At 33.6% G+C, this 18,056-nt stretch overlaps 1 protein-coding gene across 6 annotated transcripts in view; it reads left to right on the top strand.

Moving 5' to 3' along the window:
* Window positions 1-7,569: 7,569 nt before the first annotated feature.
* The window catches only part of LOC132700589 (zinc finger protein 629-like), a 31,355-nt gene continuing 20,868 nt past the window's right edge, over window positions 7,570-18,056 (top strand). For 5 of the 6 annotated variants that reach the window (XM_060668006.1, XM_060668005.1, XM_060668004.1 and 2 more), the window contains exon 1: window positions 7,712-8,361. The gene's annotated coding sequence lies outside the window, so the exon portion shown is untranslated. The other variant, XM_060668003.1, reaches the window with a different exon arrangement.

Raw genomic sequence — 18,056 nt, 5'->3', positions numbered from 1 at the left:
ATTACTTAAAATTATTCACATAATATATCAGTATCACTATCGCTATCATCGCTTGTTCTAATTATGATTTTCAATATAGATATACGATTGTTCTGCTTTTTCTATATGTTTAACAGCATTTGCCCAACTTTGTGGAGGGATGTTAAAAACTTCGGTTTCTATAAGTTTGAGAACATTGGAGTTAACACGGGGAAAAACATTGTTACGACGATTGGCAGATTTCAGTTGGTTCCAAACATGTTCAATGGGATTAAATATACAGTGGTAAGGTGGATGCCTTAAAACTGTATGCCCTAGATTTTTTGCATAATTATCACAGACGTATTCCTTTTGTAGGTTCAAGCATTGTAGAACCTCAATTAATTGCTTTTTGGTCTTCGTGAAAATGAATGTCGTTATTATACATGTAGTTTTGAATTGTTGCTTTTGTGTCACATGAGGAAGGGGTTTTAGTCAACTGTCTACTGTGATAACTTGCATTGTCCATTACAATTACGCTATTAGAAGGAATGTGTGCACTTTCAAATAAATCAGCGGTGGTGTCTTCATGGTAATCCAGAGAAGAATCTTTAATATTTTTCGCAGACAGAGAAAGTCCATTTGGAATCCAACCATCTTTAAAGCCAGCATGCAAAATAGTTATTCTTTTACTTCTTTTTGATGACGCGTTTGTTTTACACCTATCAGTTGAGTCAACCCAACCCTTTTCCGGGGTATCATAAGTGTCGAACCAAGTTTCATCCAAGTAAATAATTGGCCTTTGTTGTTCTCTGTAAGTCCTAATTTTTTCTAGATATTCCAGTCGCCATTTCTGAAATCTAAAAGATTCCATTAAAACTTGCATTTTGTCATTTTTTTAAAATCTAAAATCCATGTGTTGAATACACTTCCATAAGGTAGTGCTGCCACATTTAATGCCGGTTTCATCTTTTTCAAACCTTCTAATTAAGATATCTAATGTAGGCACGCTTTGTTCCTCGTATAACTGGTAAATTGTGCGCCGTATTATATCTTGATCACTTTCGTCTACAGTCGAGAAAATGGCAGCATCATTTTTTTTTCCTCGCTGAAATGGGATTATTCACAATTTTCCATACAGTTGATGTTGGAATTTTCGTCAATGTGGCCGTGCTTGCTTGCTGGCAGCACGTTCAATGAGAGTCAAATAAACATTGTTTGTAACTTCCTTAGTCTCAATAGAATATTGTTTGCTACATTTGGGCGGGAGCATCTCGTGAGATACACTAGACTCGCACATATTTTGCATAATTCGCACACACACAACACACGAAATAAGAATGATAACTAATAAACTTAAACTAAGTAGTAAACCAAACCAAAGAATATTAAGCACAGGTAGGTATACAATTATTTTCTATTACGGGCCACAATTTTACCTGAATTTAACTTCCGAAATTTTAGGTAATAATCTTGTTGCATTGGATGTTAATGACCCTTGGATAATCTCATTCAATCATTGGTCACTTTTTTATATCTATGAACAGACCATAGAAATTCCTTCAAACTGCACAGTTTTTTAAACACTTATAAGTGATTGCTGATATTTATGTGGAATTAGGATATTGCGTGAGAGCACATTAAGAACTTCGAATAGTTAAGTGATTTTTTTGCAAAATTAATTAATTGCCACATTTATCGCTAGTGGCATGCTTGTGACGTAAAACTGGATATACAATAATGTGTAAACGAATAAAATTCTACCGCCACGCATTATATGAAATTATAAATGTGCCAGTCAAAAGACACAAAGTCGAGAAATCGGCAGAAATTACATTTAAACACAATAGAGAAATTGTTAAAACATATGTTTAAAATTGAACGTTGTGTAAAATATGAAGGTTAAGTACGCGATTTCTATACCACCCACCGTGAAGTTTAAATTTTTCTTTAAAATTGATCGTTTACATGGAACGAAAGGTCCTCGTCATTCAAAAAGCCGGCGAATTCTTTGGCGTGGCTATCGTGGATGGCGTAGGCCAATGCCGATGAAAAAAAAACGAAGTTGGTCCAAAATTAGCAGTGCGTCTCAAGGACGGAACGACTTTTTGGCCGCCGACGCCAGGGCCGTTACGTAATAGCTGTGGAGCAGGTAAAAAAGGAACAACCTTTTAAGCGGAAGTTTTTCGCGGTACAGTTTGTGCAGGCGATTGAGCACCATATCACTATTTTAAAATTGTTCCGTAATTGTTTTGCAAAATACCTGCTACTTTGCAAATCAAGAGTTCTAGTTGGAACCATTGTGTATACATTGGGTCATATAATCAAAGTAAACCATTTAACCGCACGAGAAAATTGTTTATCCCATCCTGCGACCTATAATATTTATTGCGGTACATCTCTTGGTTAAGACATCCATCAATCTTTGAGCAGAGCCTCTCTTCAGAGGCTCACTCTCATGTACAAAATATTTTACTATTTAAGTAGGTATTTTATGTATCTTTTCTATTTGAGTTTTATATGTTCATAACTATTTCCACTTGTTAACATAAGTTGAAGATTATCGGTGAATCTACACTAGACAAAAAAATCCTGTTTGCATTAAAATTAAAAAAAAAAGCATACTGGCATATATATAAATCCGATTTCGCATGTACAAATTAATAAGTTTAGAAATTGTGAATCACTTTAAATATCTTGGCTATATATTACAGGTAAGATGGCAAAATAAAAGTTGTGTTAAGTCGTTCACCCAGACACGTGAGCTCGTGGGGTAGGCTCAGTGCTTACCAAACAATTATTGCATCTCATCTGTATTTCTCTTCGACTTTGCTGTTGTTAATTAAAAATACTGAAATTAATAATCTATTGGATTGCAATCGGTACACTAGCAGAGTTCATATGTTGCGGAAAATTAATATCTCAACTTTTAAGTGTTACACAGACTGCATTTCTGAATAGTATGTTGTGTATGTTCAAAATACTTGCCAGTTGGTTGATTAGACAATCACAGGTTCGTTAGGCATTTGCATGTATAATATATGTTCCAAAAATAACTTCTATTTAGATAAAGTATATAGCAAATAGAATAAGCTGAGAACACAGGAACTTATGAAGCAAATTTCGAAGGTCAATAAGTTTGGAATCATCATTTTCTTAGAATATGTCCAGACCCCATTAAATATTAAAGTAAAAATAACTTAAGTGTATGGATATCGCTGTTTAGAAATAAACTGATGTATCGTGCAGATTAGAGGGTGAAATGTAGAGGAAGGTCATTCCCATCTCTACGAAAATATGAAAGATACTATATTATCTAATACATATATAAGATAAAGCAGTTTTAGTTCAAATAGCTTCTTTTATAAGGGATCTAGGACGAATTTCAAAATACCGTCCGTGGCTAACGTCTACCGAAAACATCAGATAGGTTAGAAACCCGTGACTCAAGTAACGGAAACACCCGAAGTGGTTAGCTGCAGTGTGTAATGAAGTTGACGACTGAAAGTAACGGTTACCGCATGCCGTAATTGGATATTTTAGCTTTAGTATTAATGACCTTTATGATATATGATACCATATAATACCAGAAATAAAGTTGATCTAAAAAAAACTGGAAATCATATAAATTTTTTTACTACTAATAAAATACCGCACATTTTTATGGTTGAAAATTTTTGCACGTATTTCCGGTCAGGAAGAGAGCGTACTTTGACCAAACGTGCCTTTTGTACATAAATGAGATTGTCAACGTATTTCTCAAAACAAAACCGACGTGTTATTAATACGGCATCATATTTCATTGTCGATTCTATGTGACCTTGTCGATCCGGCCCTGAAACCTTTGCAACACTTCGCACTTGCCAACCTCCACCAATGTTAGAGAAAGACAGACTAGACAATGTTAATACCAATACATTGAATTGAAAGTATTAAAAATCAACTCATGTAACTTCTTTGTTTAAATTTCAATCAGTATCAATTCATTTGAGGATTGAAAAAGTTATCAACACAAAATAAAATGAAATAATGCTTCTAGCGCACATGAAACATGGCCAATTAAGGGATAAAAAAAATACAAGTATTCTGTGCTTTAATAATACTGGACGCAAAATCTGAGAATGAGTTGTTAGGAAAACTGCTGATACAAAAAAAATGTTTATGGATGCATTTAAGATACGATACTCCAAAAAATACCAATTAAAAGTTTTGTATTGATACTAAGCTTTTTAAAGGTAAGGATAATTTGAAGGACTATTTGGATAAAACTTTAAGGCATACAGCTTGTTTAAAATTACAAAAGAAGTCTACAAGAAAATAAATCTCACAACAATATCAGATGTTGACGATGTGAGCAAGAAATTAACAAACGATATGAATTAAATTGCAAGTTTTTCATGAAACGATATACTTTTTTTCGATTCCCCAGTTGTTATCGCACTCCTTTTGTATTGTTTTTTTTATTTACCTCTTTTATGATAAAGACGACAGCTTATAAAAAAGTTTCGGCTCGGCTTTTCGAATGAACGTTGCTCTGCCTTCACCTTAAAATTATTACTACAAGTTACAAAACTCCAAAGCATGACTCTTGCAAATCCGACCATCAGCATAAAAAAATTGTTTTGTTATTTACATATTTAACAATTTTCAAAAAATAACACATGACAATCGTAACTCTTTTTGGATCGCTTTCTTACGCATCGAATGCAAAAATAAACGGGGTGAAAGAGGACCAAGTAGACAAGCGCTTCTATTACTGATGTATTTCAAATTAACATTTAACATTAACATTAAACAGATTAACAATTTTTTTTTTATATTTTTTGATTAAATGTGCTTAAAATACATTTAGATCTAGATAGTTTTTAACTTGCCATTTCAGTGCAATAAAATAATTTTTACATAAATTTGGGTAATTCACAGTAACTTAGTTGCATGAGCATGAACTTTTTTATAATGATTTTTTAAATTATGATGAAATAGACATAGATTGAGACATTGGATTATAATTTCTTCCGGACAAAAAATATTAGGCCACTTAAATTTGTCGTGTACAAAGCCGGTCCAATATTTTTTTGCCGAACACACGCACACGCATTCGCCCAAAATAGTACCTCGTTACGGTCGGCTGATGCGTGTCTGGTTTTAGTTGTCGCACACCTCGACCTCTGCCAAAGTCGGCACATCACTTGAAAATTCGGCAACTTTTTGGCCGTCTGACTGCGTCCGACCTTTCACAGTTTGTTTCGCATTGAGGTGCGTAACAAAAATTATTTTTGCAGACCCAGACTGTTTACTGCTACGTCGTATCCAAGTGCCTGTGAAAACTCTTATGATTTCATATATAGTTCCAACTCTTTAATTAAAAGTGTACTGGACCTGCGCTCGAATAAACGGTACCAGTAGGTAATATTGGACAACGGTGCTGTATCTGAGGTAATTCAGACTTTAACTGAGACCCAAAACTTTAAAAACACTGACATTTTATTTAATTTGACGCATTTAATAAGATAAAAAGTTCAACGTCACGTAAAATAGAATAATAAAATAATAATACTCTAAAATAACCAGTCGCACGGTTATTTTGAGCAGACCTTGATAGTCATTTTGAAAATGTCAGCACTTTAATCACGAGTTTGGGAGAAATCGGATGATTGGAGTAGATTTTGACATTTGACAATGCGGACGGTCACTTCAAACATTTACAAAACCTTGTTGCATGATATGTTATTAAAGTATTGAACATTTTAACTGTACCGTTTTTTTTTATACAGACCTTGTTTATTTGTTTTTACAAATGAAGATAAACTTAAAAATCTTTAACTATTAAGTAGTTCTAACTTATAAGGAACGAAATATTAAAAACGTATTAGCTGTTTTTGGCTTCTGCAGCCAGTAAGTAATTATGATGCCGAAAAAAAAGATTTAAACTAGTATAGCGTATAGTATTTTTAAACTATTGACGTAATACGTATTTAGTGTGCAGGAACTATTTCTTATCCATTATACCAAAAGTCATCGGACTATATAATAAAAAGTAATGTTTAACATCCTTGATTACTTGTAAAATTGCCTTGTTTCTTATACAAAAAAATTGTAAAATTCAAATTTTTTGGGGAAGCGTATTGAAAACTTTTTTATTATGACATCGGTATTCTAAGTTGACGTACCGTCAACAAACTGATAAGCTTTTTTTGAATGTCTGCGATTTGATCACTCCTGCAAAAGTAGTGCAGGTTTTTGATAGCATATAAATCTTTAAAAAATTATAAAAAACTTAAAATTCAAATAATTTGCTTGATCAAAGCTGAAGATCTCGCCATAGACACTGAAAAGATTTTATTGCTTCAATGTAATTAATTAAAATTACATTAATTATAAAAATTAAACGAAATAATTAATTAATATTGTTACTACAGATTTTTGGCGTGCACGTATCAGTTTTTTATCTTTTTTTTTATATCTAGGTTTGTTGGAAGAAGTCAATAAAAACAATAAAATCTCATCTGTCTCTATGGTGACATCTTCGTCGCTGATCAAACAAATTATAAAGGATCTGATTTTTTAAGATATTGTTTTAGGTTTTTTCACTAAAATATATCGGCACAGAAGCTAAAAATTTATCCTTTTTTAAAATTCCAACTTGAAAACCAAATATATTAGATCAATAATTGACCAGCGATAAGCAACATCGATCCACATAGCCCTGACCAGAAAATTAATAAAGGGATAATATCAAAATAACATAATGGTTATAACATGTTCTTCCAAAATCATCAGAAATCAATCAAAAACAAGTTGCGGCGCAAATAATTTAAAACTGGTAACAACATTTGCCAGAAGATCAAGAAGACGTTCCCATATACGAACTTCAAATCAATGCGCTATCAGTTAAGGTTAAGGTTGATTTTTATATAACACACCCCACCCCACCCCACCCGCTCTCACCCCCTTTAAAACATCGACACAGAAGCTAAAAAATTGTCATTTTGAAAAGATTCAGTTCCGCCCAAAAACACAAGCAGGCAGTAGTGAATTTTCCAAATTTTTACCAAAATTTTAAAAAAGGGTGATACTTTCTAAGAACTAATTTGTTGCGTATACGTCCTGAAAAATATAAGTAGTGATAAGCAAAATCTTGCTTCCCATAGTCCTGACCAGAAGATGAATAAACGGAAGTTATCATTAATCGAAATTATTCGAATTGTTGACTTGTTATTAAGAAGTTGAAGTTGGAGAAATAACATGAAAATCGTAGCAACATTTGCCAGCGGGTCAAAACAATGTTCCCATAAACGAACTTGAAATCAATACGCTATCCGTTAAGGTTAAGGTTCATTTTTATTAATCACACCCCATTTTCTTCGACTAACCGCTAAGCTAGACCACGTTCCTGCTCGGCGAAAATCTATCCGAAACTAAAACCTATCCTCCCAAAGCTACCCGAGCGATACGCACGACCGTGCCTCCCTTGCCTATAATCGAAGTCCCTTCGCCCTAAGACGATGGCCGCTGGGTCCCCTGCACGACCGACGGTTGATCCAACGTGGCCCCCCACCCGACGGACCCCCCGGGGGGCGGGGGCGGCCGAGGGGCCGCAGTCGCGCTGCACCGGCCGCTTGCACACACGTGCAGCGCCCATCGCGCAGTCAGTGTCAGTCGAGCCGCCGTCGTAAGCGGAATAACCGCGACCACAACTGTACAGAACGAGAAGATCACGACGCATTGCGTAATCAATGACAGAAAGGTACGACGCGCGTCACGACGCCAAAGTGCATCCGGAAAGAACGGGCGAAGGAAAACGGAGAATTCAGGGGTGGGCGGACAAGCGAATTGGGGGGAATAAGGCCAAAATTTCGGGCTTCGCCGGCCGGCGTCTGTTGGTTTCGAATGATCGGAATCCATCACCAAACCAATTGCGTATTTGATTACTGCGTAGTTGAGATTAAACGACGTGTGCTTTAAGTGCAGGAACCTTTCGACCGAGGGAGGTAGTTTTCTGGTATATTTTTGGTCGCGGCGGGCAGACGATTAATTCTTTCGGAGCGAATTCTCCTTGCGAAATAAGTCCGGCCCAAAAAGTTGGCAAAGATCGGACGAGATTGAACCAAATGCATGTAAAACGCTCACGTTAAATAAAAACTTTTGGCAGCGCGTAAATAGTCACGACCGATTATTAGACTGCCGGCAAATTCGTCGGGGGGATTTCTTCTCCAGCCCGCTCCTCTGGCCCGCCAATTTTTCGCCGGATGCACTAAGCAATCGAAGGTGTAGAGCATTTGTTGTGGTTTAGCAAAATGTTTCGCGAATGTCGGAACGGTTACTTGCCGAAAATCGCTTTGAATTCGTTTGTGCAGAGTGATCCGAGTTGTTTTGTGAACGAGTGGCAACTGATCCAGCCAGGTAACGTAAAATTTAGCGATAATTGTTGCGTCCGTCGGATTGCCGGAATAGTCGTTTTATCGGTGCGTTTTGGCATGCCCGGCGCCGAGCCCGGAGTATCGTTTCTGCTTTTTTTTTAATTTTCTATAGAATTCTCTTCGTTGAAGAATTTTCATTAAGGCCAAATCTTTAAAATGTTTAAATATTCCTCTGGATTTAAGCAACAAAATCATTCGAGACATTTAAGAAAATGTCAGCTCACAGGACTCAAAAATTGAAATATATTTTGGAAAACATGTAGAAATTTGGAAAATATGTTTAAATAATAACACTGCGAATGCTTGTGCGATCCACAATTTAATCGGGTGCTATTTTCAATAAAAAAAACATAATTAGGGAGTGGAAACTGCATCACTTTACACCCAGGCAGCGGAAAGTCATTTTGAAGTGAAACTACTGTGTCGGTTTGCTATTTGTTAAATAAAAACGATCATCAAGATCCCGTTTCCTCCACAACACCTACACGCATATATTTTTGAATCGATAATTAGAAAATTCAATAAAAATAGTTCCGTACCTTAAGTAAATATAAATATGTTACGTTGATATAATAAAGTCTGTTTTCTTCATATTAAGTAAAAAAAGAAGAAAAAAAAACGCCTCTATCTAACTTAAAATATGGATAAGATATGGATAATTTTCTAATTATATGGTCTTAAAGGACAAATGTTTGCGATGGAATATCTATGCAGAATATTAGTACAATCAGCTTAAACTATTGCTGAAATTAGAACATACATAATCTATGGGAATTTAAAATGCACCATGAAAACATCAAATAAATTTTTAATATTTCATGAAAAATTGTTGATCATTATTTTATGTAGCTATTTAGTTCAAAATTTTAGGACTTGTTGCCTGGAAAATAGGTATAAATTGACATTGTTGTTTTCTTTTATTTGGCAATACTTTCGACTGTACGAATTTTTCACCAAATCATTCAACTTCTAAAATATTAATCTGGATAAATCATCAAAACATCTCGCGATCTACTTTAATTAAAGGATCTTTCACTGTACTCTTAGCTTCAAATATTTTGACGAACGTGTAGAAACTTTCAAAAATTGTTTAAGTAATAGGAATGTTATTCTCAATAAAAAAAAATATTAGGAAGTGGTAACTTTACATCTAGGCAGCGGAACGTGTTTTTGAGGATCATCAAGATCACTTTTCCTCCACAATACCTACACATCATGCATATGCATATATTTTTGAATCGATCATTGGTTAAATATTAAATATCTTACGTGAGTATAATACTATTTCTTCCTCCATTTTATAAAAGGGGAAAACGAAAGAATCTGCTCCTTTAACCTAACTTTTTTTTATGTAGGTCGTAAAACTATTCTGGTAGGTAAACCATCAGTTGTTGAGAATAAGTCACGATAAAGAATTGTAAAGATTGAACTTTTGCTGGTTCGAAAATTGTAAATTTATCGTTCCTTGCTATAAGCTACACAGCACAAACAGTATCCCCAGGATTATTTACGTTATTTTCCGTTATTACGTTATTTTGGTGAAAACCAAACCATAAGTAAGTAGTTAATGACTTTTCGGAATTAGATCTCCGGGCTGGTACAACCAAAGAAACCCGGAAATGTGAGATTTTAAAATAAGCGTAATAAATCGTCAAAAATGTTATTTCGGTTTTTCCATAATATGTCTTCATTTAGGTATTTCATTTGGGTATTTAGTTGAAAACGATGTTGAACATTTGAGGATTTGTTGTGAGGAAAATCGTTACAAATGTCTATTTTTTTATTTGACTGTAGGTATCTAGGACTGTACCACACCTGATCCTATAGATATAGTTTTGTTATAGGTTGGTTAGATAATTTAAGATAATAATAAGATTCCGTTTAGCGATGCCCCTATAAAGGCGCAATATTGGTTACCGTTATCCCCGCCATTATCATTATAATAAGGGAAAACTTTCCGCCGTACATAACTCGCATTATATATCTATAGAGAATGATTATGACACCTCGCGTTATATACCAACACGTTGCACACTACATTTTAGTCTTGCGTCCAATTAAATGTATATTAAACTAATTATCTCGAAGAATGCACACCTATGCCGAAGAACGTCCCATGGCAGACAAAATGATGATTGTCATTAAAACACGAAGCTGTGCATAAACCGCAACAATTGCATTTTAATTACTCGTTTCGAGTAATTGGCGAATAGGATAACATTAGCCGCCATTTTTGATCTTCTTATGTATAGTTACGCTACAGCGTAAGAACTATTTAGTATGCATATTAGAAAATTAATTTAATGAAGTACTTAGGGCGTTACCAAACTTTAATATATGGACATGGTTCCCATAAGTTAAAAATATCATGGAAATGTCAGACATAATATTTTGAATGTTATGGAAAGTGGTTTACTGATTTAGAAAGTTTTATTTATATATCACCTTTTTGCAATGCATACCGAATTATCTACTTTTTCGAACAACAAAAATCTGGACTTATTAGGATTTGAGATTAAGTTATTCTTCAGCGTTGTGGATGAATATTTTGCGTTATATTGTCGAGGTTAGCTTTTTCCTTCAATCCATGTTAAGTGTTAATGTTTCATTTATCCTGGTAGAGTGTTTTCATTTAAATGTTAGATGTCATTGAATTTAGTCAATTTAAAGAAAGAAAATAAAGTAAATAAATCCCAAATTTTTATTATTTTTTTCACAATATAATAAAATATAAAAAATAATAATTCCTAGTTCTTGAGCACTAAAATTTATCTTATTGGAAATATTTACTTTAAAACTACGAATTGTTTAGCACTTAATATATTCGGAGTATTTAAAAAATTGATACAAACCAAAGCAACCAAAAAAAAAAAGTTCTATGAACATGCTGCGGATCATACTCAGTGGAAAGCTGCATTGGCTTTTGGTCTTGATATTATATAGACAATTCTTTTTTTATTAAGATAATTGACTACAGCATGCAGTCAATATTATTTACTTTTCTTTCCTCATACTCTTACTCATCCCAAATTGTGCAACTATCGCTAAGAAATTTTATTTTTATTTATTATCACTACATCAATTAATTTGTCACCATGAAAGCAAAATCTATAAAATACCTGACTAATCTATCAAAGTCATATGTAGTTTTTTATATTATTTTTGACCCCTACTTATTAATGTTTATGACGACTCACAATGTTATGCATTCACAATTTGCCTTAAATACAAATTTAATTAGATATCTATTTTATATTTGTATCCAATACCCGATATAGAAAATATGTCAGAATTTGTTTCCTTATTTTTTTTTGGCTTTGCAATCTGCACTTCTATCGATTCTTCCAGATTTTAAATTAAAAAACCAATCAACCATATATAGCAACTCTATCATTCAGAAGCCATAATAGGCGCATAGCGATAGAAATATTTAATCTTTTTTTCCTTCATCGGCAACCGGAAATAAATGGGGGTTTAAAAATAATTTTTATTTTAAGAAAAATCTTGCGAAAAAGATCTTCCATATTCAAAAATTGGTTCATACTTACAAGGCGGGTGCCAAGTTTCATAATGATGTCTAGGAAGTTGTTAAAAGTTATAATAAAAAAAGAATTTTAATGTTACTTTGCATTCTTTTTTAAATTAAGGATACATCACAGCACATTATTCTGAAACAGCCTTCATATTTTTTTCGATCAAAATATGGCAAACGTCCATTTTGTTTTTGGAAGATGGTATTTCCTATTCCAAATATTGATTTAGTTTTCGTGGATTAAAAAAAAGTTTCGTTATACTTCAATTTCATTTATGTTCATGTACAGAACGTGTTGTTACTAATTGCATATATTAGTCCACATATTTCAGCAACAGTTTGACTCAAATTTATGACATTTGGTATACCAAAATTAACAGTAATACCGGATTTAAAAATAATATTTGCAAATTTTTCGCTATTAAATTGTAAATACTTTAAAAAATTTTATTGTCCTGTGAACCAATGATTTGCCAGTAAATAGAATTCTTTTAAAAAATTGGGTATAGTAGCATATCCCTGCAAAACCATTCTCTCTGGGTGTGTAGTTTCCGGGTGACAGTATTAGTAACTTGTACTCGTTGCATACCTACGAAATGGATTGAATACAGATCAGCATACTATCCACAGATAAAAGGGATAATGCTCAACATATATTATTGAGTTTCGAATTTTCTATAGACATGTATGATTGTCATCTTCTTTACCATCAACTCTACATCTTCTTTCCTCCCATTGCTAGGAAGTTGACTATCCATGTCATATATGTGTATCCAGAATAATTCTCTATTACAGAATCGTGTCTTATATATACTTTTTGCCAGCTAACTGTTAAATAATGCATTTCTGCATATTGTTGCAGCATTTAGTCAAAGTGCTCAATATTCACAAGAAGATGAATGGCAGTGGGCTGTATTCCAAAATCAACTAAATATTTCTACTGGGTGATTTGATAAGTACGTAATTTTTCTCTCGTCGAGGGGTAAACCGCAAAGGATTTCTGGTGTAGTATTAGTTTTGTTCTCACCTCCCTGTTTTGCTCTCGAACAAATCAGACAAATATTTTCAACCTGGTTGATTTCAAATTTACTAAATTATTTTTCACGCCAAAATAAATAAAATAATAAAGAAACATAACTACAAATTGGACTAGAAAGTAACATTTGTTTTGTCGATCTTTGAACACATACGGAATTATTTTGTTTTATCATATGTCCCTTTGCGGGGTTACCTTTGACTTCTGCTTTTGGGAAACTATATCATTAGGTCCAGTCATGCTTAGCGTATACGATCAAGATCTGAAGAGCTTTTCAGGGTGCAGAATCGAATAATTAGAATTATTTTATTTGCTCACTGAATACAAAACTTTATCCCTCGAATTAAACATCCTTCTCTTTCCCATCAGTATTTATTTTAGCATTTACCGAAAAATATTTTGTTGAATTGTACTTAAACACCGACTATCTCAATTTGCAAACATTATTACTATGTTTATTATTACTATTTATTACTATGTTTAAACTACATTGATCCCTTTTATTCCGTTAAAGAGTATTTAATTTATTGTGTCCTTAACCTTCAGCCATATTTTTGTGTGTTTGTTCTAAACTTGTACCATATAGATATTATTGTTTGCTTTTTACTATTATCTTTTTTGTAACTTTTTATTATATTTGTTTTTTCTATTGTGTCCATTATGACAAAGTACATAACTAGTACTGTGTTTAAATTGCATATTTTAGTTTAGTACTAAATTTTATAAGTATGTCATTATTGTGTTAGTCTATGACAAGTCTATGGAAATAAATGAATAATAATAATAATAATAATAATAATAATAAACAATAATAAATAAAAAAATTGAAAATATAATTTAAAGAAAAAAATCGTTTCGTACAGGTACGATATTGTTTATCGCGTTGCACTTAAACGGACTACGTTACGTCCGCTATCGACTGTATTTCTGTAATACTTTTTATGCCGACATTCTCACATGTCAGCTTAGTGTATTCCATATAGTAAACGAGCTCTTTAAGTGTGTAATAATGGGCGCCAACGCTATAAAAAGAAGTTCCAATTTGCAATGTTGTCGAGTTGACTCCGGATGATTCAAATTTTGCAATTTTAACTTGTTTCTTATGCTCGCTGCAATAAATTAGAAGATGACAGACGATGGCAAATTGAGGAGAAATTTATTGAATCCGCTTTGTTGGTGGGACTTGGAAAACAAAAAGACTTTGATGTCTTTAAGAAGTAAATTTTATCAGAAAGGTTTTAAATGAGGGTTAATGGTCGATACATTTTTCTTTACCTAGAAACCGAGAAGTACAGAATATTATTATTTATTTCAGATTTTAATTATCAAATCTTCTTGTGAACCTCAGACGTTCGCAGTCAAAAAAACAGATTGTTAGGCCAAATTATTCATGCAGTTTACAAATCTTCTGGACTCCTCCTGCGTCGATTGCTAATGAATCGAACTTGCTAACGTTTCTTCAATCATCCTGTTGACTTCCTCAGAGCTCAAATTAACCTGGTTTGCATTTTACTCTGTACTTGCTTATATACTGTGCGGGGGGGGGGGGGGGGAGTTAAAGGAGGGACATAAACATTGTCTCGAATGAATGTAATGAATTGATGTAAATATTGCACTTCACCAAACCTCAACGATATTTTATTTTAGACCAAGACCTCCTTCTGTCTCTTTCAGAGAATAAGACACTTTTATTCAATTTGATCTTCGGTTTTAGTTCAGCTTCGCGAATAATGTGGTATTTTTTATCTAAACTCCCAGAAGAAGTGGAACACCAAAAACATTGTCTAATTTTGACTAACTAACTTTGACATTTCTCTGCCAATGTAGGATTTTCACCCGATGATGCAAAGCCCATAGTCTATGAGTCAATGATGTTGCATTTTTTTATATGTCTTTTCCTTTTACAGGGTGTGAGAGTAAGGTGAAATTTTTCTTTCTTTATGATGTAATAATGGACGTATGATTTATGATGTTCAGTTTACAGAGTTTCTTTAAAAAAATACTAAACAACATGGATACCGTCGGAACTGCGGCCAGGCATAACTTGTAAAGAAAACGGTCAACACCAGCAGTGCGCAGAAAGGAGTTTATCAAATTAGGACAACGAAGAAGAATTATTTTTTTTAGGAATTAATGCTTAAAAGGAACTTATAACTGTAATGAATTTATTTTCAATAAATTTAGAATGAATACGAAATTTCAAATTTCACATCCTGTATAACGAGAAGAGGTTTTTGAAATAATCCGTCACCACATGGCTTATAAAATCTAATATCGGCAAAGAACTGTCGAAGTTGTAGCTCGTTAAAGGTATGCAACTCCTTTATTTCATTTGCCGTTCAGTTTTTTGTTAAGTGCAGCTCTATTATTTTATCATATTCGCCACAACAGATTAAATATTCAATTTCCCAATACCATTAAAAACCCGGTAATTTAGAGTTTGAATTATAAATGTTCAAAAACATGCTTAAATTATCTGAAAGTCGAGGAATTTATATAGGCAACCCGTAATTTTTTGGATTATTCCTCATTTTTATTTTAATTTTTATTTAATTTGTTGCATTTTAAAAAACTACGGGAGAAAAAAAACAATTCAAATTCCCAGTTAAATAGTTTTTTAGTTGTTCTTTCCTATATATTGAGACAAAAAAAACTAAGAGAAAGAAGGAAATTTTCAGCTAACCCAATTTTTTGTTCAAATACGTGATTAATATCGCAGTCGTTATCATTTATTTTCTTGCTAAGGTTTTGCTTTTTGCTATTATTTTATTATTTTTAGTAATATATTATTTTACCAATCATTTGTAGAAACCCCTATTTTGTGGTATTTTATTTTGAAGGTTGCAGACAAAATGGCATACCTATTGAGTCATATTGTAGATGCGTTTTTATGATCAATAAAAATTTTCATCACCTATTTAATTATAGCCAAGTTTTAAAACAAAACTCTGAGATGAATATATCTGTCATCCTGTGTAGTTGTGTGCTTTCTACATTTTCTATTCACTAAAAGTATTATAAAGCTTTTGCTTTTTTTTATTTTGTTGCCAGCTTTTGTAGTAGTTAAGCTGAAGACGTTATTATTCGTGGAAAAATGCAGCAGCTGGTGATTAATTCTGCGTAAACTTAGACGATATTTTCAGTTCACTTTTTAAGATGAGCACCTCTAGGACGGTGAAAGAATCCTCCAAGTTTCTCAATTTGTATCTGCTTTCGTTATACAGCGAAATTAGCATGATCGAAATAAACTGATACAGTAAACGTTTTTTTGTAGCTTTTATTACTGAAATGGACATTCAACATATACATATTTATTTAATGGCTTGTGTAATAAATTAATAAGTATAATAAGTATTTATTTAATTATTAAGTCTTTTTTTGCAAAAGAGCATGAACACATTCACTAAGTGACGTGTCAAAATTGACAAATGTCAAAAAACCATTGATAGCTAAAATCTACCCCCCCCCCCCTACATCGCCGTGGGTCACAAAACGAGCGTCTTAAAATTACACTTTCAGCACGCTTCATCGGTTCTTAATTGGGAAGGGAGTAGAAAGAGGATTTTAATTTTTATGTATGGTGGTTAAGACAAAATAATTCTTAAGTAATTTTCAGTTTTCTCCCCTTTCATGAAAATTGTCCAGTCTGATGACCTGTTTACAGGGTGTAGACATAAAACGGTGTATAGATGCAATTATCCGCTCTACAGCAAGATCCAAGATTTGGGAGGCATCTCTGGTAGAGCAACCCAAACTTGATTCAGGTTCAACTGTGTGACCAAACTCCATAACTTTGACAGTAGCTCTTTGGTGTAGCTCATTATTTCTGGTTTGGTTCCGCCCAGCGGATGCAAATGTATTGTCGTCAGGCCTTCACATTTGCACAGTACGTGTGTAGCTGTTTCTTCTTCTCTTGGCATTCTGCATTCAATGTTTTCTTCCACTCCCATTTGGCTTAGATCTATGTCACTTAAGCCGACAGCGCCGACTGCTAACATACCACAAACCGAAATAAGAAGAAATGTTCGTCGTTAAGAAGCAGTGAAAAATTCATAATTTATTTCTAAATTGATATAAATATGAAATTCAAAATTGGTGCATTGCAGCTACAATACAATAATTTTGAAACTAACCAACGACACGAAATAAGTAAAAAATCTCGAGTCGCCTCATTCACTCAGCGACCTCTTTTATCCTGTAACGAAACCGTCACCGTGAATGCGTTACAGTCTGCTAAACTCAGCTTGTGGAGCGTGGTAAAGTTGATGAACTTAAAGACAGAGGGCTCCTGTGTTTTATTTAAGCTGTTTAAATTTATAGTAGTTTTATTGCAAAAACTAAGGAAACTTTGCAATGATAACGAGAATGTTAAAAAATATTGTATGAAACATAAATTATTGGCCAACTTGGACGATTCTTCTGTTTCCTTTTTCGTTGTTTGGTTTGACCCAGGATATAAATCTAACGTTGTGCGTAAATGCTGCTTAGTGATATTTAATATTTTTGGTTACGCAGTAAATGCTGCAGCTCCACCTGAAATGTGGACGTTGTCAAAATAACCCATCATAGTAGAAAATACGTTTTTACCATCTTAATACAATTTCTACTAATATCCCAATGGTTCAAAGAATAAAATGAATTTTGTACATGTTTATCTTTTCTTATGGTATATATTACAGGAACGTACAGATATTTCCTGGCTTTAAAGATTCCTCAAAAATAGCCAACTGGGAATGTAAAACGTGTGTTCGACTCCTTTCTCGAAAGTACCTAATTGCACATCATGCACTGATCAGGCGTGCGCAAGGTGTCAAATTAAATCGTCAGCTTTATTAAACTAATTGGGAGCGATCAGAAATAGTTATTTAAAACACTGACGTAATTACCACACACTTGAACTTTTGTCGCAGTAAAGTAGGTATGTAGCGGAATGTTTGGCATAACGAAAATGAATTTTTTTTTCTACTCCCGTCTGTAAAACACTTAATTACGCACCGATCTAGCGTGCGGGAAGCGTCACTTTACCACGTCAGTTTCGTTTCCCACGAATCCGAACCACTTCGGACAGTTCCGGGATTTTACCGCACGGGTTTGGGAGCAATCGGATCTT

The sequence above is a fragment of the Cylas formicarius genome, unplaced genomic scaffold, assembly GCF_029955315.1.
Source record: "Cylas formicarius isolate icCylForm1 unplaced genomic scaffold, icCylForm1.1 PGA_scaffold_4__25_contigs__length_36172078, whole genome shotgun sequence".
Classification (NCBI taxonomy): domain Eukaryota; kingdom Metazoa; phylum Arthropoda; class Insecta; order Coleoptera; family Brentidae; genus Cylas; species Cylas formicarius.
This window is presented reverse-complemented; position numbering and strand designations above follow the sequence as displayed.